The sequence below is a fragment of the Triticum aestivum genome, chromosome 5B (assembly GCF_018294505.1).
Source record: "Triticum aestivum cultivar Chinese Spring chromosome 5B, IWGSC CS RefSeq v2.1, whole genome shotgun sequence".
Lineage (NCBI taxonomy): Eukaryota > Viridiplantae > Streptophyta > Magnoliopsida > Poales > Poaceae > Triticum > Triticum aestivum.
Genome location: NC_057807.1, coordinates 37391335 through 37418158, shown reverse-complemented (window position 1 = coordinate 37418158; position 26824 = coordinate 37391335). Strand labels below are relative to the sequence as shown.

The 26824-nt window shown below is 45.4% G+C and overlaps 1 pseudogene; it reads left to right on the top strand.

The window, feature by feature from the left end:
• The first annotated feature begins 263 nt into the window (after positions 1–263).
• The window catches only part of LOC123114596 (uncharacterized), a 33418-nt pseudogene continuing 6857 nt past the window's right edge, over positions 264–26824 (top strand).

The window sequence follows — 26824 nt, the reverse complement described above, 5'->3', positions numbered from 1 at the left end:
TCCAGTGTCCATAGTCAGGAAACCATGACTATCTGTTGATCACAACGAGCTGGTCAACTAGAGGCTTACCAGGGACATAGTGTGGTCTAAGTATTCACACGTGTATTACGATTTCCGGATAATACAGTTATAGCATGAATACAAGACAATTATCATGAACAATGAAATATAATAATACTTTTATTATTGCCTCTAGGGCATATTTCCAACACACGCCGATCTGGCGGACACAGCCTCGATCCGGAGGGAGGGATTTGGCAGCCATGGTGATGGGGCTTCGTTCCCTCGACGCCCGGTGGTCATCCTCCCTTAGGCCACCCGCCCAACTTCGTCCTCCCGCAGTAGCTCACCCGCCCCTCCTCCTCCTCCTCCCCGACACGCCTCTTCTTGTCGTCGTCCACAGGTACGTCTGAACCGCCTCCTCCTCCTGCCGATCCTTCGCTTCCCCGTGGCCCTGAGCCGGCACTGAAGGTTGTCGTTGGCTGATGGATAGCTCGTTTCCTGGCTCCCGTAGGCAATTCCAGCATGGTGGTCGTCGGCTCCGCGGACACCTTCGAGGACATCCATGCCAAGGTGCAAGGTGAGGCGCCGACCCCCTCCCTTCTCGCCCTAGCTTTTCTACCGATTCTTCACACTGTTGTTGACAGTACTATGCGTGCGCAAGTTTCCCTCTCACGTGTGTTGCCTTTTGCAGTGGAGAAGCTTCCCGCCGTCTTCTACTACACGGCTGTCTGGTGTGGCTCGTGTAAGTGCCGTCTCCGTGCCATGAATTGGGATTTCAGTGTGTGACTGGAGAGAGCTACTGTTCTGTTGTTTGGTGTTGCAGGTCGGGCGATGGCACCTGTGATCGAGAAGATGAGCAGGCAGTACCCCAAGATACCTGTGTACAAGGTGGACATCAACATGGTGATTAGGGACTGTTTTACAACACATCATCCTCTGTTTTTACACGCAGTTGTAGAAGAAAATACTTTTACTTATTGCAAGTCGCGACTGTCATGGCGTATGTTATGAATTCAGAAACTATAACATGTTTTTTTGCCATGGTGGAGTAAACTGAACAATTAAGTTGCTAGTTCAGTATGTGAGTTGCATCACGAGATGCTGCTGATAAGAGAGAGGCACTCTCTCTGTTGTATTTTCTGTTTATTATCTTTAGTTAATGCGTCCCCTGTTGGAAATATGCCCTAGAGGCAATAATAAATTAAGTTATTATTATATTTCCTTGTTCATGATAATCGTTTATTATCCATGCTATAATTGTATTGATAGGAAACTCAGATACATGTGTGGGTACATAGACAACACCATGTCCCTAGTAAGCCTCTAGTTGACTAGCTCGTTGATCAATAGATGGTTAGAGTTTCCTGACCATGGACATTGGATGTCGTTGATAATGGGATCACATCATTAGCAGAATGATGTGATGGACAAGACCCAATCCTAAGCCTAGCACAGAGATCGTGTAGTTCGTATGCTAAAGCTTTTCTAATGTCAAGTATCTTTTCCTTAGACCATGAGATTGTGCAACTCCCGGATACCGTAGGAATGCTTTGGGTGTACCAAACGTCACAAGTAACTGGGTGGCTATAAAGGTGCACTACAGGTATCTCCGAAAGTGTCTGTTGGGTTGGCATGAATCGAGACTGGGATTTGTCACTCCGTGTAAACGGAGAGGTATCTCTGGGCCCACTCGGTAGGACATCATCATAATGTGCACAATGTGACTAAGGGGTTGATCATGGGATGATGTGTTACGGAACGAGTAAAGAGACTTGCCTGTAACGAGATTGAACAAGGTATCAGGATACCGACGATCGAATCTCGGGCAAGTACAATACCGCTAGACAAAGAGAATTGAATACGGGATCGATTGAGTCCTTGACATCGTGGTTCATCCCATGAGATCATCTTGGAACATGTGGGAGCCAACATGGGTATCCAGATCCCGCTATTGGTTATTGACCGGAGAACGTCTCGGTCATGTCTGCATGGTTCCCGAACCCGTAGGGTCTACACACTTAAGGTTCGATAATGCTAGGGTTATAAAGGAAGTTTGTATGTGGTTACCGAATGTTGTTCAGAGTACCGGATGAGATCCCGGACGTCACGAGGAGTTCCGGAATGGTCCGGAGGTAAAGATATATATATATATGGGAAGTCCTATTTTGGCCACCGGAAAATGTTCGGGATTTTTCGGTATTGTACCGGGAAGGTTCTAGAAGGTTCCGGAGTGGGGCCCACCTGCATGGGGGGACCCACATGAACGTGGGTAGTGGGGGCAAGGCCCCACACCCCTGGTCAAGGCGCACCAAGATCCCCCCTTAGAAGGAATAAGATCATATCCCGAAGGGATAAGATCAAGATCCCTAAAAAGGGGGGATAACAATTAGTGGGGAAGGAAATGATGTGATTTATTTCCTCCCACCTTTGCCAACGCCCCAATGGACTTGGAGGGCAAGAAACCAGCCCCCTCCACCCCTATATATAGTGGGGAGGCGCATGGGAGCTTCACCCTTGCCCCTGGCGCAACCCTCCCCCTCTCCCAAGTCCTCCTCCTCTCTCGCGGTGCTTGGCGAAGCCCTGCAGGATTGCCACGCTCCTCCATCACCATCACGCCGTTTGTGCTGCTGCTGGATGGAGTCTTCCTCAACCTCTCCCTCTCTCCTTGCTGGATCAAGGCATGGAAGACGTTACCGGGCTGTACGTGTGTTGAACGCGGAGGTGCTGTCCGTTCGGCACTAGGATCTCCGATGATTTGGATGACGACGAGTACGACTCCTTCAACCCCGTTCTCTTGAATGCTTCCGCTTAGCGATCTACAAGGGTATGTAGATGCACTCTCCTTCCCCTCGTTGCTAGTCTCTCCATAGATAGATCTTGGTGACACGTAGGAAAATTTTGAATTTTTGCTACGTTCCCCAACAGTGGCATCATGAGTTAGGTCTATTGCGTAGATTCTTTGCATGAGTAGAACACAAAGTAGTTGTGGGCATTGATTTTGTTCAATATGCTTACCGTTACTAGTCCAATCTTGTTTCTACGGTATTGTGGGATGAAGCGGCCCGGACCGACCTTACACATACACTTACGTGAGACAGGTTCCACCGACTAACATGCACTTGGTGCATAAGGTGGCTAGCGGATGCCAGTCTCTCCCACTTTAGTCGGAACGGATTCGATGAAAAGGGTCCTTATGAAGGGTAAATAGCAATTGACATATCACGTTGTGGTTTTTGCGTAGGTAAGAAACGTTCTTGCTAGAAACCCATAGCAGCCACGTAAAACATGCAAACAACAATTAGAGGACGTCTAACTTGTTTTTGGAGGGTATGCTATGTGATGTGATATGGCCAAGAAGAATGTGATGAATGATATGTGATGTATGAGATTGATCATGTTCTTGTAATAGGAATCACGACTTGCATGTCGATGAGTATGACAACCGGCAGGAGCCATAGGAGTTGTCTTAATTTACTGTATGACCTGCGTGTCATTAAACAACGCCATGTAATTACTTTACTGCTAACCGGTAGCCATAGTAGTAGAAGTAATAGTTGGCGAGACAACTTCATGAAGACACGATGATGGAGATCATGATGATGGAGATCATGGTGTCATGCTGGTGACGATGATGATCATAGAGCCCCGAAGATGGAGATCAAAAGGAGCAATGTGATATTGGCCATATCATGTCACTATTTGATTGCATGTGATGTTTATCATGTTTATGCATCTTATTTGCTTAGAACGATGGTAGTAAATAAGATGATCCTCATTAAAATTTCAAGAAAGTGTTCCCCCTAACTGTGCACCGTTGCGAAAGTTTGTCGCTTCGAAGCACCACGTGATGATCGGGTGTGATAGATTCCTACGTTCACATACAACGGGTGTAAGATAGTTTTACACACGCGAAGCACTTAGGTTGACTTGACGAGCCTAGCATGTACAGACATGGCCTTAGAACACAAGAGACCAAAAGGTCGAGCATGAGTCGTATAGTAGATACGATCAACATGAAGATGTTCACCGATGATGACTAGTCCATCTCACGTGATGATCGGACACGGCCTAGTTGACTCGGATCATGTAATCACTTAGATGACTAGAGGGATGTCTATCTGAGTGGGAGTTCATGAGATGAACTTAATTATCCTGAACATAGTCAAAAGATCTTTGCAAATTATGTCGTAAGCTCGCGCTTCAGTTCCACTGTTTAGATATGTTCCTAGAAAAAATATAGTTGAAAGTTGACAGTAGCAATTATGCGGACAGTAGAAAGCTTATGTCCTTAATGCACCGCTCAGTGAGCTGAACCCCAAACGTCATATGTGGATGTTGCGAACATGGGACATACACGCTTTGATAACTACGTGATAGTTCACTTAAACGGTTTAGAGTTGAGGCACCAAAGACGTTTTCGAAACGTCGCAGAACATGTGAGATGTTTCGAGGGCTGAAATTGGGATTTCAGGCTCGTGCCCACGTCAAGAGGTATAAGACCTCCGACAATTTTCTTAGCCTGCAAACTAAGGGAGAAAAGCTTAATCGTTGAGCTTGTGCTCAGATTGTCTGAGTGCAACAATCACTTGAATCGAGTGGGAGTTGATCTTCCAGAAGAGATAGTGATGTTTCTCCAAAGTCATTGCCACCAAGCTGCTAGAGCTTCGTGATGAACTATAACAAATCAGGGATAGATATGATGATCCTTGAGATATTCGCGATGTTTGACACCGCGAAAGTAGGAATCAAGAAGGAGCATCAATTGTTGATGGTTGGTGAAACCACTAGTTTCAAGAAGGGCAAGGGCAAGAAGGGATACTTCATGAAACAGCAAATCAGCTGTTGCTTTAATGAAGAAACCCAAGGTTGAACCTATACCCGAGACTAGTGCTTCTGTAATAAGGGGAACAACCACTGGAGCAGAATTACCCTAGATACTTGGTAGATGAGAAGGCTGGCAAGGTCAATAGAAGTATATTGGATATACATTATGTTAATGTGTACTTTACTAGTACTCCTAGTAGCACCAGGGTATTAAGATACCGGTTCGGTTGCTAAGTGTTAGTAACTCAAAATAAAAGAGCTACGGAATAAACGGACACTAGCTAAAGGTGAGCTGACGATATGTGTTGGAAGTGTTTCCAAGTTTGATGTGATCAAACATCGCATGCTCCCTCTACCATCAAGATTAGTATTAAACCTGAATAATTGTCATTTGGTGTTTGCGTTGAGCATAGACATGATTGGATTATGTCTATCGCAATACGGTTATTCATTTAAGGAGAATAATGGTTACTCTATTTATTTGAATAATACCTTCAATGGTCTTGCACCTAAAGGAGTGGTTTATTGAATCTCGATCATAGTGATACACATTTTCATGCCAAAAGATATAAGATAGTAATGATAGTACCACTTACTTGTGGCACTGCCATGTAAGTCATATTGGTATAAAACGCATGAAGAAGCTCCATGTTGATGGATCTTTGGACTCACTCGTTTTGAATAGTTTGAGACATGCGAACCATGTCTATTGGTGTATATGCATGAAGAAACTCCATGCAGATGGATCATTTGGACTCACTTGATTTTGAATCACTTGAGATATGCAAATCATACCACATGGGCAAGATGATTGAAAAACCTCGTTTTCAGTAAGATGGAACAAGATAGCAACTTGTTGGAAGTAACACATTTTGATGTGTGCAGTCCAATGAGTGCTGAGGCATGCAGTGAATATCGTTATGTTCTAACTTCACAGATGATTTGAGTAGATGTTGATTATATTTACTTGATGAAACACAAGTCTGAATTATTGAATGGTTCAAGTAATTTCAGAGTGAAATTGAAGATCATTGTGACAAGAGGATAAAATGTCTATGATATGATCATAGAGATGAGTATCTGAGTTACGAGTTTGGCACACAATTAAGACATTGTGGAGATTGTTTCACAACCAATACCGCCTGGAACACCATAGTGTGATTGTGTGTCCGAACATCATAACTGCACCCTATTGGATATGGTGCATACCATGATGTCTCTTATCGAATTACCACTATCATTCATGGGTTAGGCATTAGAGACAACCGCACTCACTTTAAATAGAGCACCACGTAATTCCGTTGAGATGACACCGTATGAACTATGGTTTAGAGAAACCTAAGCTGTCATTTCTTAAAGGTTTGGCTGCGATGCTTATGTGAAAAAGTTTCAGGTTGATAAGCTCGAACCCAAAGCGGATAAAATGCATCTTCATAGGACACCCAAAACAGTTGGGTATACCTCCTAATTCAGATCCGAAAGCAATAGGGATTGTTTCTTGAATCGGGTCCTTTCTCGAGGAAAAGTTTGTCTCGAAAAGTTGAGTGGGAGGATGGTGGAGCCTTGATATGGTTACTGAACCGTCACTACAACTAGTGTGTAGCAGGGCACAGGAAGTTGTTCCTATGGAACCTACACCAATTGAAGTAGAAGCTTATGATAGTGATCATGAAACTTTGGATCAAGTCACTACCGTACCTCGTAGGGTGACAAGGATGCGTACTGCTTCAGAGTGGTACAGTAATCCTGTCTTGAAGGTCATGTTGCTAGATAACAATGAACCTACGAGCTATGGAGAAGCGATCATGGACCCAAATTCCGACAAATGGTTAGAAGACATGAAATCCGAGATAGGATCCATGTATCAGAACAAAGCATGGACTTTGGTGGACTTGCCCAATGATAGGCAATTCATTGAGATAAATGGATCTTTAAGAAGAAGACGGACGTGGATGGTAATGTCACCATCTATGAAGCTCGACTTGTGGCGAAGAGTTTTTCACAAGTTCAAGGAGTTGACTACGATGAGATTTTCTCATCCGTAGTGATGCTTAAAGTCCGTCGGAATCATATTAGCACAAGCTGCATTTATGAAATCTGGCAGATGGATGTCAAAACGAGTTTCCTTACCAGTTTTCGTAAGGAAAGGTTGTATGCGATACAATCAGAAAGGTTTTGTCGATCCTAAGGATGCTAAAAGCTATGCTCTAGCGATCCTTCTAAGGACTAGAGTAAGCATCTCGGAGTTGGAACGTACGCTTTGATGAGATGATCAAAGATTTTGGATTTATACAAAGTTTATGAGAAACTTGTATTTCCAAAGAAGTGAGTGGGAGCACTACAGAATTTCTGATGAGTATATGTTGTTGACATATTGTTGATCAGAAATGATGTAGAATTTCTGGAAAGCATATAGGGTTATTTGAAAAGTGTTTTTCAATGGAAAACCTAGATTAAGCTACTTGAACATTGAGCATCAAGATATATAAGGATAGATCAAAAACCGCTTAATGGTACTTTCAAATGAGCACATACCTTGACATGATCTTGAAGCTGTTCAAGATAGGATCAGTCAAAGAAGGAGTTCTTGCCTGAGTTGTAAGGTATGAAGTTAAGACTTAAAGCTCGACCACGGCAGAAAAGAGAGAAAGGACGAAGGTCGTCCCCTATGCTTTAGACGTAGGCTCTATAGTATGCTATGCTAAGTACCGCACCTGATGTGTGCCTTGCCACATGTCTGGCAAGAGGGTACAAAGGTGATCAAGGAGTGGATCACCAGATAGCGGTCAAAATTGTCCTTGGAGTAATAAGGACATGTTTCTCGATTATGGAGGTGATAAAGAGTTCGGCATAAAGGGTTACGTCGATGCAAGCTTTAACACCTATCCGAATGACTCTGAGTAGCAAACCGGATACGTATAGTGGAGCAACCATTTGGAATAGCTCCAAGTGGAGCGTGGAAGCAGCATTTACAATATGACCTAGAGATTTGCGAAGTACATACTGATCTGAATGTTGCAGATCCGTTGACTAAAACCTCTCTCACAAGCAAAACATGATCAAACCCCAGAACTCATTGAGTCTTAATCACATGATGATGTGAACTAGTTTAGTGACACTAGTAAACTCTTTGGATGTTGGTCACATGGCGATGTGACCTGTGAGTGTTAATCACATGGCGATGTGAACTAGATTATTGACTCTAGTGCAAGTGGGAGACTGTTGGAAATATGCCCTAGAGGCAATAATAAATTAAGTTATTATTATATTTCCTTGTTCATGATAATCGTTTATTATCCATGCTATAATTGTATTGATAGGAAACTCAGATACATGTGTGGGTACATAGACAACACCATGTCCCTAGTAAGCCTCTAGTTGACTAGCTCGTTGATCAATAGATGGTTACAGTTTCCTGACCATGGACATTGGATGTCGTTGATAACGGGATCACATCATTAGCAGAATGATGTGATGGACAAGACCCAATCCTAAGCCTAGCACAGAGATCGTGTAGTTCGTATGCTAAAGCTTTTCTAATGTCAAGTATCTTTTCCTTAGACCATGAGATTGTGCAACTCCAGGATACTGTAGGAATGCTTTGGGTGTACCAAACGTCACAACGTAACTGAGTGGCTATAAAGGTGCACTACAGGTATCTCCGAAAGTGTCTGTTGGGTTGGCATGAATCGAGACTGGGATTTGTCACTTCGTGTAAACGGAGAGGTATCTCTGGGCCCACTCGGTAGGACATCATCATAATGTGCACAATGTGACCAAGGGGTTGATCACGGGATGATGTGTTACTAAACGAGTAAAGAGACTTGCCGGTAACGAGATTGAACAAGGTATCAGGATACCGACGATCGAATCTCGGGCAAGTACAATACCGCTAGACAAAGGGAATTGAATACGGGATCGATTGAGTCCTTGACATCGTGGTTCATCCGATGAGATCATCTTGGAACATGTGGGAGCCAACATGGGTATCCAGATCCCGCTGTTGGTTATTGACCGGAGAACGTCTCGGTCATGTCTGCATGGTTCCCGAACCCGTAGGGTCTACACACTTAAGATTCGATGACGCTAGGGTTATAAAGGAAGTTTGTATGTGGTTACCGAATGTTGTTCAGAGTCCCGGATGAGATCCCGGACGTCACGAGGAGTTCCGGAATGGTCCGGAGGTAAAGATATATATATATGTGGGAAGTCCTATTTTGGCCACCGGAAAATGTTCGGGATTTTTCGGTATTGTACCGGGAAGGTTCTAGAAGGTTCCGGAGTGGGGCCCACCTGCATGGGGGGGACCCACATGAACGTGGGTAGTGGGGGCAAGGCCCCACACTCCTGGTCAAGGCGCACCAAGATCCCCTCTTAGAAGGAATAAGATCATATCCCGAAGGGATAAGATCAAGATCCCTAAAAAGGGGGGGTAACAATCGGTGGGGAAGGAAATGATGTGATTTCTTTTCTCCCACCTTTGCCAACGCCCCAATGGACTTGGAGGGCAAGAAACCAGCCCCCTCCACCCCTATATATAGTGGGGAGGCGCATGGGAGCTTCACCCTTGCCCCTGGCGCAACCCTCCCCCTCTCCCAAGTCCTCCTCCTCTCTCGTGGTGCTTGGCGAAGCCCTGCAGGATTGCCACACTCGTCCATCACCACCACGCCGTTGTGCTGCTGCTGGATGGAGTCTTCCTCAACCTCTCCCTCTCTCCTTGCTGGATCAAGGCATGGGAGACGTCACCGGGCTGTACGTGTGTTGAATGCGGAGGTGCCGTCCGTTCGGCACTAGGATCTTCGGTGATTTGGATCACGACGAGTACGACTCCTTCAACCCCGTTCTCTTGAATGCTTCCGCTTAGCGATCTACAAGGGTATGCAGATGCACTCTCCTTCCCCTCGTTGCTAGTCTCTCCATAGATAGATCTTGGTGACACGTAGGAAAATTTTGAATTTTTGCTACGTTCCCCAACATCCCCATGTCTTGGTAGGTAATCAGTATCATGTCCATGTTGATGTCATGCGATGCTGCTGATAAGTTTGAAATTTTGCGTGCCCAAAATCTAGGTGTCCCAGTTTAATTGGGCAGCACTTACTGTCGTTGTAGCTACGCTTCTGGTTGTTGCGAGAAAATCCTCACTTCTGGGTGCGAGAAAATGGTCTTGCGGTCTTAATTTTATGATCCAGTGGATTAGGGTCATATATCATGCCATGTTGTGATGTTTGCTTATTAGGTATGTGCATTAATCTATTCTTGCTAGATGTGCAGCAACAAATTGAGAGATATGATACTGATTCCTTTCTTGTTCAGTGTAAAATTATTACATAAACATGTGGAGGGCACTATGACTGTAGCAGAGTTGGTGATATGATACTGATTCCTTTCTTGTTCAATGTAAATTTAGTTTGAGGAGAGTTGGTGATAAACACTTACAAGTTCATGAATAACTAAGCAACTGTCATGCTGAAAAAACACTTCCTGCTGTAGATTATTAATTTTAATGTCCATGAGTATAGTACGACTCCATATTTGGCAACCACATGTCACAATAACACGTTGAGACCGCTATTCGCTAAATACCTGTTACTTTTGTTATTCTTTGTTCTATCTTGTTCTGCCTTGTCCTTTTCTAATTGGGGAAAAGCAATAATCCTGTTTGGCTTTTGCTCAAGCAAATTTTTATGTACGTACTATTTTCCCCCTGATCAAGTAGTTGATTGATTTGAATATACACAAATGATGCAACACTGGACATGAAGTACATCACAAGGGTCAAGGATTAGGAAGGCTACCCTGCCATGGCAACTCGTCAACAAGGCCAATGGAGAGGCTCTCTATGCTTTTGACAGCTTGAAGTACATAAGCGCTGAGCTGTGGCAGGTTATTGCTATGAAGTTCAGTGACTTGCACATCGCTGCATTATGTTCTTTTTACTTCCAGAGGTATAGTGCTCTCATACTATCATTGCATTGCCTGTTGTTCTTGCTGCATACCTATATCTCAAGTATTTTAGATTTCCTGCTAGTTGCATATCTGCACTTCATTGTACGTACGTCGTGTTGGATCTCAGTCCAGAATCCAGAGCCATAGCTTATACTGCAACTAATGTGTCATGCGTTTTGTGGCAGCAACAGCAGCTAACAGGAGCAATTCTCTTGCTGGTATGCATGTATGCCTCTGCTTTGGTCTTACTGCATGTGAGCTCGGTTGTGTTTGTTGACGCAGTGTAGCTATTCTGTTCCTGTAGATTTGTGGTGGGGGAGGGGGGATCTTTGCCCACTTAAATTACTTTTATGTGCTCATCGAATTGGATGGTTGCTCTGGTGTGAATCATACTAGTATGCACTAGCAGCAATCTGTCAATGTTTGCTACTGGAAAATCAATTTGCATTAACTTTTAAACTCGAAACTGTTCCCTTTTCTGTGTGATTCAAGCTTACTCTCATTATAATGTATTGTGTAGTTGTTGTTTCAAACTGTTTTGCTACAAGTACCATAATTTGCATTGAAGATATTGTATTCTGTTGCTGTATCATTGTTTAATAAAACCACGGCATGATGCTCACATGAGATATCCACATGTTTCTATGCTGTTTGATTCAAGCTTACTCTCATTATAATGTATGCTGTTGCTGTTTTGCTACAAGCTGTGTGTTGATTTGATAACAGGAGTTTCCTTGTCCTGTTCCTATACTGCATTTTGACTCCTATTTTTCTGTGCACGTGTGTTTAATTGATGTTGTTTCAACTTTGAACTGCTTCTGCATATGGCCTATACTGCAATTGAGATTTAAATTTGTTGTTGTTCCTCTTTTACAGATGCTCAAGTGTGAAGTGTGAAGCAAGTGTGAAGCCGTGAAGTGTGAAGCCGTCAAGTTCTACTTACTGAAGAGTAGCATATTGTAGCATATATGTGTTGTAAAGATTGTAATAGATTTATTTAGTGGTATATTTGATGAAATTTATGTGTTCTTTTTGATTATGTATGTGATCTGAAAACTTGTGAAATAGAAACTTGACCAATGGGTCCACTTATGAAAATAATCTGTCAATTTTGTACATTTCTGACATGTGGGACCAATTTGAGAGATGATCATGACAAGTGGGACCCATCTGACTAGTGGGACCAGCTTGAATATATAATGGCTGAAAATAGAAAAGCAATAAATAATAAAAGGCCACGGGCCAACAATAAAAAAGGCTACAACGTTGGGCTTGGCCCATGAAGCCGACCAGAATTAACAAGGAAAAAATAATAAAAGGCTGAATTAATGGGCTCGGCCCATGTAAAACACCTAATCGGACCGGGCTGAATCTTGTGCCACATCAGCTTGCCACGCTGGATGCCTACGTGGCCTGGGGAGGTTGCTAGTGACCAAAACACCACAGTAGACATATTTTGGTCATAAACGTCTACGACCATTCCAGAAGAAAGGTCGCTATAGTCAGTTAACGATGGCCACCTTTTGACCTTATGTTTTTGGTCACAAAAAGGTCACAGATTGAAAACAGTGACCATTCAGTGACCAATAGTGGTGGTCACAAGTTGACATATTTCTTGTAGTGACCCTTTCCTATTACGGAAAAACTTCCCCATTTCGCCGTTGACAGTAACCGAGGTGTTGCCACTCGAGATCAGGTGCATGATCCGGTGGACGAACCCTGCCTCAAAACCCTTTTTGAGGAGGACCTCCCACACAAACTCCCAGTTTACGTGGTCGTATGCCTTTTCAAAATCTAGCTTGAGGATAACACCCTGTCCACACGTGGTAAAATATACGTGTTGATCAAGGACAATGAAGCAACCATGAAAAGATTGAAGAACGAGGTATGATGATTACTTCGGACTACTTTCTGTTCTTCATGCAAATGACCATATTTTCCGTCTGCAATACAGGTAGAAGATACTGAGTTGTTCAGATGTTTACAGGAAATCCATGGACGTCTTAACTCGTGGATTATCTCTGTGAGAGCAATAGGCCCTTCAAGAATGTTTCTACCTTTAAGGAAAGTGGTTTGGCTCTTATGAATTACTCTTTGAGCGACCGGCGCTAACCTAGAGGCGTAAGCTTTGGCGCAAAGCTTGAAAGGGACGTTAATGAGCGTGATCGGACGGAACAACTTGATTCAATCCGCCCCTTTGACCTTGGGAATCAGACAAATCGCCCCATAATTGAGGCGCGCAAGGTCTACTGTACCAAGGGAAAAGCCATTAATAATAGCTTGGAAAAGGTCTCTGAGGAGAGGCCAAAACCTTTTGAAAAACTCTATCGGCCGGCCATCTGGGCCAGGAGCCGTGTCGTTCTTCATTCCAGCCAGCGCTAAATCAATCTCTTGAGGCGTAAAGGACACCATAAGGGCGTCATTTTCCTGTTGAGACACACGCTCAGCCGGTCCCCATAAGTCTTCCCTAAGACTTAACCCTTTAGCTTCGGCTGTTCCCAACAGCTCTACTAAGAAATCGAAGATGTGCTTAACGATTTCATTTTGGGTAACCAGAATCCCGTTCTCCGACTGGAGTCTTAGGATTGTGCTCTTGCGTTTACGGCCGTTGGCGTACGCGTGAAAGTAGCCTGTGTTGGCGCCGCCTTTCACGACCCACTTGACGCCGCCCCTACGACGCCGGTACTCCTCCTCCGCCCTAAGGATAGCCAGGACCTGGTTTTCCAGGGAGTATCGGTGCTCCCATTCGTCGCCAGAAAAAGGTCTAACATCGGCCTGCGCGTCAAGGCGCGCGATTTCTTCCACGATGCGTTCCCTTTCCCTTTTGGACTCACTGCCATGATTGGCCCCCCAATCCCTGAGGAAAGCCCGCAAGGCCGCTGCCGCAGAGGACCAGAACTCTACTGGTCCTCATTGGCACCCTACCATGTTACCAATCAAGGGCCAGCGGTTCGTGACCAGTTGGCAGAAACCCTCGTGTTCGAACCAAGTTGTCTCGAAGAAAAATCTACGACTGCGGCGCACACTGTCCTCCCCTGACAACAGAATAAGAGGGACATGATCTGATCCAATGCGCGTCTCGACCACTAAGGTACAAAGGGGGAACAGAGCCTCCCAATCACTTGAACAAAAAACTCAATCGAGAACACAACGAACTGGAGCCCGCTGTTTGTTAGTCCAAGTGTATCTTGCACCTGTACGCGTAATCTTCCTAAGAGCAGCGGCCGCAATGGCATTGTTAAAAAGGGACAACCTAGCCCAGTCTATGTTGCCATTATTCTTGTCCGCCCCCGAGCGGATCAAGTTAAAGTCCCCGCCCACAACTACAGGCAGGTTGGCCGCTCGTTTGGCCCCGACCAGAGTTGTAATTTCCCCCAAGAAATCAGCTGACCTCGCATGGTCCGACGGCCCCTATACACTAACAAACACCCAAGTGGCCTGGGAAACCCGGTGACGAACAGTAGCGGCAATATAAAACATACCAGGCTCCCACAAAATTACATCACATATATCTTTATTACAACCCATCAGTTGGTCACCTGAAAGACCCAAGGAAGGGGTCCAGAACCAATCGAAACGCTGGAGAGGATCGTACGCCAAAAGATCTCTATACGTGAAATCGGACTTAATTGTCTCTTGGAGCGCTACAAAGTCTATGTGTTCTTTTGACATACACTCTCTGAGCTGCGTACACCGCCCCCCATGGCCGCATCCGCGAATATTCCAGAAGATGTAACACAACAAATAATCCGGTTGCGCAGGCAAACTCCACGGGAGCTCACCGCCTTGGCCACACGCTTCCTTGCCGGCGTGCGGCTGGAAGAAGGCAAGTCCGAGGCCACCCGGCCTTGTCTCCCTCGGTGGGTAGAGCGTCTGCACCAGCCCATTATCTTCACACTCTTTCTTTTTTACCTGTGAACATAGAATAATGTTCCATGATATTTTCGTATATAATTATAAATGAATAAAATTACAAGAAGAAAATAAAAGACTGACCAAAAAGCAAAATAAATGATCTTAAAGTGAAACGAGAGAAAAGAGAAACGTCAATCTCTGCTTGAAACGTGGTTGCTCTCCTTGCAAGAAATGCATATATTTACTTTAAAGGATACCATCAACATGTGCTACACCTCTCTAGAGATGTGATCCAAGCTTCTTTGTTCCTCTTTTGCCTTTACACCTCCCTCGTCCTGCTCCTACAAGAAAAGAATATGGCAACGTACGAAAGGGAGGGCAAATAAAATACTCGACCAAGCAATGCACGCTGCCTCAACCCCAACGCAACCCAACGCAAGAGAGCACATGAATGAAGCCTCGGGCATTTTGCCTGAAAGAATTTGAAGTAATCCAAGAGTCAGCCTGCTATCAAGGTAATATATATGAGCCTGATATTTTGGATTTCAAATCTCAGTTCCATGGATTAGTCTGGGATTTTCCCCTAGCGTCATATTTCTATATATACGTCCTTCAAAACTTTTTTGGCGATAACAGCGGAAGCTCTACCTTTGCATTAGAGGGGAAAAAGTACATAGTACATAAATAGGTGGCAAAATGCCCAAAACAAACTTGCCCTCTCACAGAGAGCTACAGATGGAACAAGACCTCATCCTACAAACACACTTCTACCCAGCCACCGGAATGGTTGGACAGAAGGCCTCATTGAGTATTTTGATATCGTACGTCCAGAATGAGGTTCACCAAGGTTCTTGGCGTCATCTCAGAATTCTCAAGAACCCTTCTGTTTCGTTCCTTCCAAAGGTGCCAAGCAATGTATGCTGAGAGGGTTGTTTCCTCCGCAGCCTTGGATGGCGCACCAAGATGCGTATAGAGCCTCTTCAATCAATCTGAAACTGAATTTGCAGAGTGCACCACATTGCAGATCTTGTCACTTGTACCCTAGAAAAGAAACCAAACCTCTCTCGCATAGCTGCATCGCAACGTGATATGCTCCGCTGTTTTGTGTTCCTGATCGCACAGTCGACAATAGGCATTGTGTGGCCAACCTCTAGCCTGCAGTCTGTCCGCGGTCCAAACTTGCTTTGCCTCCCAGCTAGCTATATATTTCTCCTTTTGTACGAACTGAAAAAACGTCTTACGTTAGTGTACAGAGATATTAATTACTAGGCTAGCTATATAGCTAATTTTTTTTTAAATAATACATTTTTTTATTGATTTTCATAAATATTATGCCCAAAAAATTATTTTCAAAAATAATACACCGTCGGCCCACAGTAGGCCGACTGGAACTAGTCGGCCCACAGCAGGCCGACTGGCGTCCTATCAGCTTGCTGCTGGCCGAGTGGCCTGTCGGCCGCCAGCTCAAGTCCAGTCGGCTAACTGTAGGCCGACAGGTTCCAGTCAGCCTGCTGTGGGCCGACTGGAACTAATTGGTCTACCGTGGGCCGACTGAAACTAATTGGTCTACTGTGGGCCGACTGGTGCATGCACCCATATTGCCATATATTTCCGCCACCCGTTTCCCGCCATATGTTCCGCCAACTCTTTCCCGCCACCCGTTTCCCGCCATATGTTCCCGCCACGCGTTTCCCGCCATATGTTCCCGCCAACTTTGTCCCGCCACCTGTTTCCCGCCATATGTTTCCGCCAACTCTTTCCTGCCACCTATAAAACCCCCTTCAGACGGAGTTGGATAAGCATTCCAGTGTAGTGTAGTTAAGATGTCCCATTATCTTTTCGATCGTAGTTTTCACCCTGGGATGAGCAGGACTCTTCTGAGCCTAACTACCGATTTCAGGATGGACAATAGGATAGTACCATGGGATGAACTCACCGGTAGTGACACCATAATGAATGAGTTGGCTCACCACTTACGTAGGTCTGGGTGGCCTGAAAGGACCTATGTGGAGGTACGTAAAGAACTTCTTAGGTTGCATGAAAGGTGGAAGAAGGTGGTGGTGCCGAAGAGTGAAACTTTCAGAAGGATTTTAGCAAATAATCCATCTTTATGGATTGAGGAGAGCGAGGACGAAGATGATATCTTCATGCCGCCGCTTCCGGGTTCTGCATCTTTGAAGGGCAAGAGTTCTTCATCATCGAAGGGCAAGGTTTCTTCATCGTCAAAGGGCAAGAGTTATTCATCGTCGAAGGGCAAGAGTTCTGCATCGATGGAGGATGACGATGATGACTTCATGTAGTTTTATGTTGTATGTTGTAAGTTCACTCGTACGTACCGTTTAATTTAGATGTAGTTCTATGTAGTTGTTTGTACTGTCTTGTTGTACGAGCATTCTGTTCTATCTAAATATGATGTTGTAGTTCGGATAACATAGTACTAAAATAGAGTAGGCATATGTCTCATACATAAGTACATAGTCATTTGTCTCATACATAGAATAGACATAAGTCTCACACATAAATAGATGGTAATGTCTGTACTGATAGATAGAAGCGTCAGTGACGACGTCTGGCCTGGCGGGGAGGCAGATCTGGAATCAGCGTCCATCCCCATCTGTCAGGTGCCCTAATGGGGCGCGGAGCAATCTCAGACTCTTCCTGGTCATGTTGTGTATCCTGTGTGGGGCCTGGTGGAGGAGTCGAAAACATGTTCATCCAGTGGGTGTGCGGCGACATCGGAGCCTATATGTGATCCTCGAGATGATGATCACTCCCCTACGTATCATGTGATGCCGACATAGACGCGTGATATCCATAGGCTCCTGCACGACGAAACTTTAAGTCATGAAGTCTGATGCCGCCTGAACTAATATTGAAAACGATAAATATGAAGACACACACCTGCTGGCTGTGACGACTGCTCTGGCTCAAACACAAAGCTCGACGAGGGACCGTGGTGCTGTGGCTGTGGAGAAAACACGAAGCTCGACGTGGGACCATAGTGCTGTGGGTGCTGCCACGATGAACTGCCAGGTTGTTCAGGAGGGGGTGGCCTGGTCGTTGGCTGATGTGCTAGACGTGGACGTGGTTGATGTCGGTGCATGGAGGGACGCGGCTGCTATGGTTGGTGCTGAACAACGTCGCTTTTTCGGGTGCACGTGATAGCCTCGTAGACAACCCATATTTTGTTCTGCATCCATTCCAAGAAGGGTTGTATGACAGGACGGTGATGAAGAAGAGGTCCTGAAGACAGTGATCGTCCAAAGGTGGTCACGTCGTTGTAGAGTTCGTGGGTCAAGGTAGCCTGCAAATTTTCAGGACGATTATTAAGTATGCACGCCAATGTATGTGACAACATTACTTAAAGAAAATATATCTTACCGCGTATTGCCTAGAGCCTGAAGTATCATAGCTCGGGTACGTATCCGACGGAGTAGGATCAGGTATCTCCTCTGGGTGAGAGTGCTCAACGATGCGTAACCGTGTTCCGGTCATGTAGCGCCGCAAATAGAGATTGAATTCATTGAGTTCAAAATTATGATTCTCGTGCCATAGATTTGTGTTTGCTGTCTCCCATTCTATAACATACGACTCTAGTCTTACTAGCCACTCAGCAGTTGTCCTAGTCACGCCCTTCCTTGTTGTCCTAAAATTCAGAACACAGTGTCATACTTAATGAAAATTCAGAACATAGTGTCATACTTAATACAAATTCAGAACATAGTGTCACATTTAATACAAATTCATAACATAGTGTCGCACTTAATACAAATTCAGAACATAGTGTCACACTTAATACAAATTCAGAACATTGTGTCACACTTAATACAAATTCAGAACATAGTGTCACACTTAATACAAATTCAGAATATAGTGCCACACTTCATACAAATTCAGAACATAGTGCCACACTTAATACAAATTCAGAACATAGTACTGCTAGCTTAGGTTCTTCCTCTCCCTCTTACTCCTCTGTTTCCTCTACCTCCTCTTCGTCCCCGGTTGCCTCGTCCACGCCCTGTGACGAAAGTGGGACAATTAGTGTCCCTATGGCCAAATTCATTGCATAGAATGCATTGCCTAGTCGGACCTCCTGCTTCAGATTCGTCCATATCATTCCGGATGTGTTGACACTGCCGTCTGCCTCTACTTGTATGCATACGCTCTGGGTTTGGAATGTAACGCCTTTCAGCGGGGTTGACGGTGTTGAAATTACCCATTGATCGAAAACCCATCAGCTCACCAGTCCAGGTATTGAGGACAGAATCTTTCAGAAAATATGGAGACACAAACAATATTGCGTCCATTCCAAGCTGCCCGCAAGCAGCAAGTACATGTGAGCAAGGTAGGTGAAGCAATTTCCGTTTGTTGCATGTGCACTCACACGTTGGCCAGGCTTCATTACCAATTTTCACCTCATGCGTCCTCAACTCATTTGCACATCCAAATTTGTTATTGGCTAAGCGGACCTCAAACCTTCTTTCTTGATTACCGATGGCGACTACACTATGTGACCTAGCTTTTTGCATCTTGTTGTCCATGTACTTTGTGACTCTTTCACAATACCGTGTATTCGGGTTGTTGAAGATATGTTGCTCTGCTTTTTGATGTCTATCTCTGAAATACTTGACGGTGCCATAGAAAATACCCTCAACGATGGCTGTAAGTGGCAATGCTCGGTTTCCTCTGAGGACAAAATTGTATGTTTCCGCGAGGTTCGTTGTCATGACACCGTACCTTGCTCCATGTGTGTCATGTAGCAAAGACCACCTCTCCAGAGGCTCATGCTCTATCCACTGCTCGAAGGTTTTAATCGACCTCCCAAGCCTTCTCCTAGTACCAGGTGGGTCAAAGCCTGGCAAGTCACATAGCCCAACAGGCTCCTCCTCCATGGCCGCTGTTCCTGTTGCCAACTATGCAGCTACTGCTTCAACATGTGCCCTCACCGCTGCATCTCTTGCAGCTTTCCTGTCCCTCACGTGTCTCTACGTGCACACATTAAGTCTGTCGCGTATCAAATTGTACTTCCATAACTGGTTCTGCTTGCAGAGTTTTTTGAACATATTCATTAGGTTCTTATTTCTGAACTGCGAGAAGAAATTAGCCCCGAGATGGCGCATGCACCAACGGCTCTGCAAGTCCTGCCATGGAACTTGTTCCTCAGGGCCTGGGTTTGTTAGTGTCCTTATCGCACTGAGTATACCTGCATGCCTATCATGAAGGATGCACACATTGGGCTTCTCCTTCACAACTGATATTTTCAACCGCCTGAAGAACCATGTCCAACTTTCAATGTTCTCACTCTCCACAAAAGCAAATGCGAGTGGGACGACTTGATTTTGGCCGTCTTGACCTATGGCTGTCAGGATCTGACCCTTGTACTTGCCTGTGAGAAAAGTACCATCAATACATATCACCGGTCGGCAATGCCTGAAAGCTTCGATGCATACACCGAAAGAGAAGAATAGACGATGTAGCACCCTCATAGTTGGGAACTCTGGCATGAACATGTCTTGGATATCGATATAGGTGCCTGGATTCCGCTCCTGCAGGGTGTGGAGGAGCTGGACAACAGAGTCATATGCATCAAAATAAGAACCAAATCTCCTCTCAAGCGCCGCATGCTTAGCCCTCCAAGCCTTTCCATAAGAAATTCTGTACTTGAACCCGGCAAAGACTTTTGTCTGCACTGCCTTCACTTCCATAGCTTTGCCCTGCACGATCTCATCGTAAAACAACCGAGCAATAAGCGTGGATGAAAGGTTGGCATGATCTTGAGGGATGCAGGGAATAAGACAAGTGTGATTAACTAAGTCACTTATCACCCAACTTGTGCCATACTTAGGGAGAAATCCGTGCACCCTAGCGGGACAATCTGCGTTCTTGCATACCATTGTCAGGAATTTCTGACTGGACAGCTGAGTTGTGAAAACCCTTTGCGTGGACATTGCCCAATTAATTATTGCATCCTTCAAGGCTTGCTTGTTCGGATACATAGCACCAGTTGCAATATTGTTCTGATGATATTGCCAGGCTGAATCATGTCCATCATTCACGGTCATTGCAGATGAGAAGTCATGATTCCACCATGCAGGATTCAGGACCTACGCTGCATTTTCTTCTTCATCTGACTCGTCAGAATCATCGGCATAACCCCTTTCAACATCAATGTCTTCTTCTTCCATCTGGTCCTGCATGTGCCCATCTACCTCATCAGCATCAACCTCGCCATTGTATTCACCATCGGCATTTCCCCCTTCTACCTGACTATTCTGCCCTGGTTCATAACCATAAGCATTTCCTCCTTCTACCTGACTGCTCTGTCCTTGTTCGTAACCATCATCTCCAGCATTTGACATAGATAGCCGCCTACCTGACTGCTATTTTTACACAACTAATTAGTTGACATCTAAATAAAATGCTCACCGGAACCGAAACGGGAAAATAAAATGCTCACCACGAAAGATTTTAATATTTGACTGACTGCCTATATTACGGATTTAACCGGAGCAACTACAAATATTGACAATCCTAAATAGTACACATCCATATATAGTCTGGAATATTACCGGAGCAACTACACATTTTTACACAACTAATTAGTTGACATCTAAATAAAATGCTCACCGAAACCGGAACGGGGAAATAAAATGCTCATCACGACCACCTAAATATTTACGTTTACTACTAGACCAAATAACAATAATTGCACGCAACTTCAAAAAATAAAATGTTTGTTGAAATATACCGTTGAAGCGTGCGCGCGAACGACGAACGACGGCCTTCAATCACCGGAAGAGGAGCCGAAAAATCCACCGAACTACCGGAGCTTCACCTCTACCACACTGCCCCAGCTTCTCCACCACCACCTCCACCTCCACCGCCGCCAGTACCTCCGCCAATAAGCTGAAAAAATGCTCCAACAAAATCCTCACCACGACCACCACAAGCTACCCCATCAGTAGATCGAGGTCTCTTTTGGCTCCCCTAACTATGTAGAACCCATTCACGGTGCCAAATCCGCAAAAAACCGGGTAATTTTGGTGTATTAATTGGAGCTATTTCGTGAGAGAGAGAGAAAGAACGAAGAACAGAGAGATGAGCGTGGTGGGGAAAGGAAAGGAGAAGGAGAAGGAGAAAAGAGAGGCAGCGCTGGGGGGCCCGCTCCCTATCGGCCAGCAGCTGGCCGATCGGTCGGCAGCTGGCCGATCGGTCGGCAGCTGGCCGACTGGGGCGCCCGTGACCCAGCCCACGCCGACAGCTCCCGGGGCGACGTGTCTCGGCCAATAGTCGGCCCACGCGTGGCCGATTGCGCACCTGTCGGCCTGCAGTTGGCCGAGAAGGCCCTGTCGGCCTGCAGCTGGCTGACTAGGCTCAGTCGGCCAGCTGCAGGCCGATTGGATAATATTTTCGAAAAATATTATATCAGCGTAATATTTTTGTAAATTAATAAAAAAATGTATTATTTAAAAAAAATTAGCAGCTATATAACACTTCTGCTTCGGTACACCCCCTAAATACAAGAACGGCTCAGATTAGCTCATACCTCTTCATAAGTAAGGGCATGGTAGTCATATTTTATAAACACTTCGTCTGCCATATACGTTTTTCCCTTTTTTTGGAAACCGCAAAAAAAGTTGCTTGCTGCACGATTCGAACCCAGGTCCCTCACGTATTAGCACAGCCTCACTGTCCAACTGGACACTATGACCTCAGGTGTTAAGAACGTTTTTTTAGACTTAAAATATAACACTGGAAAAGCGCAATATTTTTTGTTAGTGTTTTCCTTTTCTTTTTTGTTTCTTTTTTCTTTCTTAAATGCGTGAACTTTTTAACTTTCATGATTTATTTTTACAAAAAGATGACAAAATTTAAATTTGAATTTTTTTTCCAAATTGGTGAACTCCTTTTTTCAAAATTGTTCCTGTTTTCACAAAATTGTGAATTATTTCAAAAATAGGTGATTTTTTTGAAACTTAAATATATATAAATGATGAACTTTGTTTCTAAGTCAATGAACTTTTTTCAAATCTGTGAACTTTTTTTCCAAATCAATGAGCTTTTCTTCTAAATCGATGAATTCTTTTAAATTTTTTGATGAGCTTTTTTCAAAATCAATAGAAGAAACAAAAACAGAAACAAGAAAACAAAAGCAAAAATAAAATTATAGAAAAACCCGCGTAAAAACCAAAGAAAAAACCAGCCCGATTGAAAAGAAAAACCAAAGTCTTTCTTTTTAGCGTTATATCTGACGCACTACAAAAGATGGAAAAAGAAAAACTTAGACCATGATCAATTTGAAAAATCTAGAAATTGCAGAAATTGTTGAAAACCAAATCAATTTGGCATGGTGTGTGGAATTGGTCATCAAAGGCCATGGAAAAAATTGAGACCATTTCAAGGATGTTGAAAAACAATATGCCCTCAAACGAACCTTCTCACCTTACTCGAACAATCTTTGTTGAACATGAATTTTTGTGGACATCCTTGAAATGACCCAAACTTTTGCATGCAGATGGGCATGCCCATGCTAGGTATTCATGCTAAGCTTGAGCCATTGTCTACAGTGTATGTAAGTTGTCACACGTTCAACCATTTATCACCCTTTTTTGAGGGATTTCAAGAAACAACATGCTCTCAAACTGAACTTTCTGGCCTACCCAGACATTGTACATTGAACATGATATTTTTGGACATCCTTGAAATGATTCCAACTTTTGCCAACCAGTGGGCATTGCCCATCATAGACATCCATGGTATGTTTGAAGGAAAAAAAGTATTTAAAATATTAATTTGAATAGGTACTTAAAATTGTTATTTTGAATTGTAAACATAAAATAAATACAAAGGGATAAAACTGAAAACAGTATGTTCTCGGATTTGGGAATCTCCGCTTCCGAGCCACTTTTTTCCTGGCTTTGGGAACCTTCTCAGAGGTCGTGAACCACGTTATTTCTGTTTCTTCTTTTCCATTTTCGTTTTCATTGACTTTTCATTTTTTGTTTATTATTTCTATTTCTTATAAATTCAAAATTTCCAGAATTCAAATTTTGTTCGAGTTTTTTGATTTTTTAATTCCAAATTTGTTACTGTTTTTTAATACGTGTTTCAAAATTTTGTTCGCTCATTTTGAAAAATGTTTGTTTTTTGAAATTCTGAGCAACTTTGAAAGACATGAATACTTTTTCAAAATTTCTGTGCAATTTCTAAAATTATTTGTATTTTATGGACAAAAAAGAAAACTAAAAAACCGTGACGAAAATAAATAAAACAAACTAAAACCAAAGAGTTGGTGCATATTTTCCTTAGCGTTATCTGTCTCGGACAAGAAGTTTAAAACAAGGTTATTTTGCACATGACATTAGCTGTGCCAGTTGGTTAGCGCACCCACGCATGGTGCATGAGGCCTGCAGTTCGAATCACACGTACGGCATCTCATCTAATTTTTTGAAGCTTAAAACCAAAAAAAGCTAAACGGCTGAGCCCATGAGGGAGTGTTGTGTGACGGGAATTGTACGAACCATAGACCGTATACGTTCTACTAGTACATATAAAAGTGCGTACAATTTGTGAAAGGTCCATACTATCCTTTATACGTTTTGTAGGGGGGTGTACGGAAGCGCTTCTCGCTATATAATATGTTCAGGAAGTTTTACCTCTCTGCTCCATATATAATGGTTTGGCAAGTCCGTTACAAAAGCTCGGTTTATATATATTTAAAATATGTTGCTGAGTACTATATATATGGTTTATAATCAATGAAAAAAATAGGGTGCTATGAAAAAATAACGTGGCCCTTAAACTACGCTTTTAGTGTGCGATATTGCGCTATAGCGTGCTATTAGCAAGACGTTGTATACTGATCTATTTAGCGAGACATTGCTCAGAACGCTATAGCATACTATTGGCGACTCTATAGTGCGTTATTTTTTTTCATTTGTTTATAATGTTGCAAAACCCGCAGTGAACTTATTATCGTACTGCGCATCAGGTATCCGGTCTCAGGCAGGCTAATCAACGGAAGCTCTACATAATGAAGAGCTTGATCGAACTATTCAATGAGTGGGAAATCCAACAACTTGTGCTCCTCAGCTTCGCACTGCAGTTGTACCTCTTTTTTACTGGAAGACTTCGGCGGCATAGCTCCAACAGGTTCCTAAGGTACTCCATTTGGATAGCTTACTTGGGGGCAGACTTGGTAGCAGTTTATGCCCTCGGCCTACTATCACGGCATGATCGAGATATCACCTTTGAATGTCACATACCAAGGAGAACCCATACACTGGCTTCTTTTTGGGCACCATTTCTCCTCATTCATCTTGGTGGGCAGGACACCATTACCGCTTTCACAATGGAGGATAACAACTTGTGGTTGAGGCATTTGTTGAATCTGGTGGTGCAAGTTGTCCAAGTTAGAAGGGAGAGAGAGATTTAGTGAAATAGTTCGTTGTATTGCTTGAGCCTCGTGGGCATATATATAGGAGTACAATCATCTACTTGGAGTACAAGACAAGCCAGAACAAATCCTAGCCTATCTCGTCTTTCCTAATAAACATTATACTCAACATCCCCCGTAGTCACAACGGTAGCGACGCAGGCGGTGAGACTGGAGAAGAATTCGAAGGCAAGCCGACGGACACCCCCCCACAGTCGTAACGTTCGACACATCACGGAGTCGTGGCAACCAACGAGGTTGCTCAAGCAAGGCGATAGCCCTTTGTGCCGTTTGTCGAGGTAGCCGAGAGCATGGGTGGTGGAGCCGTGGTCGAGGTAGCCGTGCGAAGAATGCCGTGGTCGATGTCGAGTCGGGGTAGCCGGTGTCGAAGAAGTCGCCGTGGAGTCGCTGGCGCAAGGGGGCGCCAAGTTAGTCATGGGCGCAGTGGTGTCGAAGTAGGGTGCGCCGGGAAGAAGATGTTGTTGACAACGCGTCGCGGAGGGTTTGCCAAGCCCGGGGACACATCGTAGACGAAGGCACGCACCGGTGTTGCCAGCACCGGGCATGCGTAGACGGACGAAGACGAAGTTGACGAAGCGCCGACCAGGCTTGCCAGGCCCGGGGACACGTCATGGATGAAGGCACGCATCACTGTTGCCAGCACCGTGCATGCGTAGACGAGGGACCTGCATGAGCTGTACGCCATGTCGGAGAAATCAGAGGGGCCAGCAGAGAAGAACTCGACGACGATTGCGGCGTCCATCGGCACGGGGCCGATGTCACCAACGGTGGTCGGAGTAGACGAAGTGGTCGGGGGAGATGACGGCGACGCTGGCGACGGGCTGGTGCTTGGACGAAGACGAAGGAGGTGGACGGGCGGCTGTGGTGGCTACGTGGGTAGCGGCGGCGGCGGCCAAAGAAGAGCGGCGGCGGCGGCCTGACAGCGGCTGCGGCGGCTAGGTTAGGAGCGCGGCAGCGGTGCTCGAAGTAGGCGAGAACCCTGACAGCTTGACGAAGACCGGCGCGGACGGTGACGTTCCCGCGCCAAGGTAGACGGTGCGGCGCATACCACGGAAGGTCGACGCGCGGAGACGGCGGAGTGGACCGCGGGCCGCGGCGCTACGACCCGAAGGGGCGACGCAGCGGCGGCAGGCAGGTCGGGGCGACGGCGGGAAGACCTCGGGGCGCGGCGGGGACCGCATGCCGCGACGCAGCGGCCCGAAGGGGAGACGCAACGGCGGTTCGCGAGTCAGTGCAACCACGGGGACGGCCTCGGGGCGGTGACGGGGACCGCGTATCGGAACACTATGGCCCGAAGGGGCGACGTAGCGGCGACGCACGAGTTGATGCAAGCGCGAGGAGAACCACGGGGCGGCGGCGCTGTGGCCCGACTTGGCGATGCAGCGGCAGCCCGATGCTCGATCGATGGAGAGGCACGCTGAACTCGGGGACGATCTTCACGGGACCTTGCGGAGGCGCGCGTAACTGACGGGCCAGGTCGATCGCGCGGCGTAGATGAGGCGGATCGCGGCGGCGAGCGGGTGATCAAGCCGATCGCGCGTGAGGTCGGGGACGCCGCTCGGCGGAGGCGTGGTGGTGGTGGAGTCCGAGATGAAGCCGGCGGCGGCGGGCGGCAGGGCGGCTATGATTGGCCGCCGCATGGCGCGAGGCCGCCGGGTCGGGGTGATGCAGGAGTCCCGGTCGGAGCAGGGCGGTGACGGCCAGCGTAGATCGACGGGCGGGCCGTCGCGCGAACGGTGG